We start from the raw sequence: 4,308 nt of genomic DNA, 5'->3' as shown, positions 1-4,308 counted from the left end.
TTTTTGTTTTTGGTGGAACCGGGGATTGAACTCAGACCCTTGCGCTTGCCAGGGAAGCGCTTATCCCACTGTGCCATCTCCCCAGCCCCCCTCTCTCCTTATATTGCCTTCAGGCTGTCTGCCCCAGGGTGGGTGGGTGTAGCACAGACACCCATAATCCCAGCAGTATTCACACCCATAATCCCAGCCTTGGATCATGAATTAATCACAAACTCTAGAAGGCGCCCCAATGACTTCATGAGGCTTTCGGGGGCGGGGACACACCTAGATACAAACCATAACATCCTTCCTGAGGGGCACAGTTGTCAGACAGCTCAGCCAGTTACTGCCACCCAGGAATGCAAGCTCAATGTTTCTAGAAAAACCAGAAATAGACATTTTTATGTGCTGCCTCCTGCTTTTTAAATATTGACAAGTACTTCAAAAAATATTTAAAAACTTTAAAAATGAGTGCTGAAAATACCATGACACAAACCTAATAAGGGACCAGATTGGGCCTGTTGGGCACCAGTTTTCATCTGGATTTTCTTTTCCTTTGTACTGGGGATCAAACTTGCGCTTGCCAAGAAGGCGCTTTTCTTTCTGAGCCATCTCCCTGGCTCCACAGCACCAGATTTCAAGGGCTGCAGAGTGGTTGGAAAGCTCAGGGAGGCTTTGGGAGGAGGGAAATGATCCATGGAACATCCAGAGGGGCAGTGTATAGGGACAGCCTGGGAGCTGAAGCTCAGGGGCCGAGGCCTGAGCCCAAGTCCTGAATAAAAGCAGCTGACTTGGACAGGAGGGAAGACTCCTCAGGCATGGTGGAGGGGGCTTCAGGGGTTAGCCCTTTCAGGAGGGTCAAGAGACTCCTATCCTTTGGCCCCCTTTACAGACCTGCAAAACCACAACAAGATGTTCTAAAGTGGCAGAGAGGCCTATTTTGAGGTGCATTCCCCTCAAATCCCAAAATGGGTGCTAGCAGAGCTGGGTCAGACATTCCAAAGGGCCTGAAGAGGGGAGGGGCTGTGCAGTGGAGGGGGAGGGTCTCAGGAATCCAGCCTGGCCTTCAGGAAGACCCCAGCCAGCCCTAATGGGAACCACACGTGGGGTGGGCTTGGAATCCTGGTTGCAGTGACGTTTGGCTTTGGAATTGGACACTTGGTAGGGGTCACTCCTGACCCATTGAAGCTTTAGGCCTTCCAGCTCCGGCTCCCTTCCTAATGGCTGCCAGACACATGCACTCTGTACCTAGTCAGGCCTGCTTGGTTACTGGAGAGGGGTGCTTCTTGGGCCCTATTTTCTGCTGGGGAGCACTAGTGCCTAGGGGCATGAGTGTTCTCAGATTAGAACTGCAGGCTTCTTCTTTTTTCTTTTTTTGGCAGAACCAGGGACTGAACTCAAGCCCTTGCACTTGCCAGGGAAGTGCTTATTCCGCTGAGCCATCTCCCCGATAACTGCAGGCTTCTTGCTGGGCCAAGAGTTGATGTCCTCAGACAGCAGAATAAGCCCCTCTTTCAGTGTTCCCTAAACTTACTATCCATCCCAGAGCGCTGAGCTGCTTCTGGCCCTGTATAGGCTGGTCCTCTCAGTCCCCATTCCTCCCCACAGTACCTGTGGCTGTGGCAGTCTTAGCCCCCTCTCAGGTCCTTCTGGGAGAATTTCGTACTCCGGCCTCAGGTACCAGGAGCAGGGAACAGCCCCAAGACAGAGGAAGAGCCCTGCAAAAAAGAAAAGGGAAGTCCCTCCTGCATATTTCCTGGTATATTCTTCTCCCCAAGTCTAAAATCTCCTGGCCACGGGACTGTGTGAAAAGAAGTCATAATAAACCATAGAAAACTAGAAAAACTTCTGATCCCATTTTTATCCCCTAAGTTGACCACTCTGGGTTTGAACTTTTGATCCTCCTGCCTCAGTCACCCAGTACACTTGGATTATAGGTGTATCTGGCTTCTCCTGGTTCTTGCGTGACTCATCCTGGCTTTGGGTGCTGTGCTCCCCACACCACCACCATAGGGTGCAAGTGTGTGTGTGGAGGGCAAACTGTCTGCTCTGTTCCCAGCCCAGCCTCCTCCCCTTGGTGGTTCCTTGAGAACTTCCAGGCAGCCTGTTCAGCATCAGGAAGGGGCCCAGGAGCTGGGCTGGGCTGCATTCCTGGGGGAAGGGCAGAGGGGAGGGGGGCTGCACAGACCCAATGCTGCCAGCCTGATGCACTCTGGGACCTTGTTGAACAGGCCAGGCACTGGCACAGGCAGCAGGACTGGGGGCCTAGGGCCTTCGGGGTTCTCCTCAGGATGAAGCCTTCTGTGCTCTGTCCACAGCAGGCACTGGGCAAGGGGGTCCCTGAGGCGAGGTGACGTGGTCTACATGGAAGGCAAGGCAGGGCACTGAGGGCAGTCTTTTGGTGTGGCTTATCACCACACTCCCTGTGCAGGGCAGCTCAGTCTCCCAAAAGTCTCTAGTCAGGGCTCAGAGGTTTCTGGAAAGGAAGCGGGTCCCACAGAATGGAAGTCAGGCAGCAGATAGAGAAAAAGTCTTAGGGAGCAGGGTCTAGGAGTTGAGGATGAGGGAGTCCCTCCAACCCAGCCATTACCATCCCCCAGCCCGGTTTCGGGAAGCTCTCCCAATGAATATTTAATAGCTCAGCGCTGGTCCTGATTGAATTTTAATGTGGGCGACCTGAGCCCTGGAGCCCAAGTCCAGGCAATTAGTCAGGAGCCATTAACGCTGACGGAGCTGATTTATGGGCGGGACCAGCCCAGGCTGGTGGGGAGCCTAGACTGCTGCCTGCCCAGGATTGGGCAGCTAAGCCTCCCATGCTGGCCAATACCTACAGCCCTCTCTATCTGCTTTGCATCTCATTTGCATAGAACTGCCACTAGGCAAACCTTGGTGGCAGGGGGAGACCCCAGGGTAAGTGGAGGCTAGTGAACGGATGGCTCCAGGACCTGACCAGCATTTCTAGCTATTCCAGAAAAACCTCTTGTGTTGCGCATGCTGATCTGGGGCTCCCCCCTATTTCTTAGTATGGCCCAGTTCTAGGGGAAAATTCCAAAGAAGGAGGAGCATTGTTTATGGCCTGTGGGCTGGCCTAAAGACCGGGCAGAGCTTCTGGCCTCAGGACCCAACAAAGGGCTCCACTGTTCACAAGCAGGAGCCTTACTGAGGCATTATTATGTGCCAGGGACTGTGTCCACGCCCCCCACCTGCAGGGATGTGGATGTGGATGAGGGTGTGGGTTTTCAGGGTGCTGGTGGTGATGCTCCAGTACGGGATGGACCCCTTCCCTCTCTGCCCCCCTTCCTCCTGACTCCGTGAATGAGATGAGACTCAACCTGGAGTGCTCTATTGAACTGGGCCCGACCCCTTAAATCACAGGTCAAGGATTTAGCTGGCCTGTCTGTTGCCACTCTGGCAAGTGGCCTCCTCACCATCTCCCCCTCCAGCCCTTGTCTAGTTGGCAGTGAGGGTGAGGGCAGGGATCCTTCCCTCCCTGACCAGGATAGCATTTTTGGGGGCCAGGCCCTGATTGAACTGGGATTCAGAAAGTCTAGGTCTGTAGTAGGGTCGGGGCAGTAGTGGTGGCGGGCAGACAAAGCCCCAGCAGGGAGGCCGTGGAGAGCTGCAGGGAATGGGATTGTAAGTACAGGAAGGGTTCCTGGAGGAGGCAGGGCAGAGGCTGGAAGGGAGGGACAAGGAAAAGGAAAGGACAAGGAGGAGATGTGGCAAGGCCACATCCTGTCCGAGGCAGCAGGGAGGGGGGAAGTGAAGGCAAAAGTCCCACACAGGCCAGCTGCAGCTTAGTCCCTGGCCGCCCACCTGGCGAGTGAGGCAAGGGTGTTGCCAGCGTTGTGGCTGCTGTCACAGATCACACCTGCTCTGTGCCAGGCCCCATGCCCAGCACTTTAAATACTCTTCTGTCCATCGAAATCTAGTGAGGGAATGATCTTGGGTTTTACCACTTTCCAGGTGAGGCCACCTGGCTGGGGGTGGGGTAAGAAACTGGATCACAGGGCTCACAGATGGCAGAGCCCCTGCCTTAATCTACCCTTCCATGCTGCTCACAGGAGCCTCAAACTCTGCTCAGCCAGGAGTACTCTCAAAATCCACGTCTCTTGAGCCTCCCACCTCCCTTCACTGGCACCTAGCTGGTGACAAATACAGATGTCAGAGCCTTTGCCAGAACCCTAAGAAATGATGCCATCCACACTGTCACCCGAGCCTGGGTTCTTTGTGTGGCCGTGCACAGCCCCAGTCTGCTTCCTGAAGCTTGCTGGATCTGTTCCTGCCCCTCCTCCTGCCTCTGCTCACCTCCCCTGGGCCACCCTCCCC

The sequence above is a fragment of the Octodon degus genome, unplaced genomic scaffold (genome assembly GCF_000260255.1).
Source record: "Octodon degus isolate 3935 unplaced genomic scaffold, OctDeg1.0 scaffold00093, whole genome shotgun sequence".
In the NCBI taxonomy this organism is placed as follows: domain Eukaryota; kingdom Metazoa; phylum Chordata; class Mammalia; order Rodentia; family Octodontidae; genus Octodon; species Octodon degus.
This window is presented reverse-complemented; position numbering follows the sequence as displayed.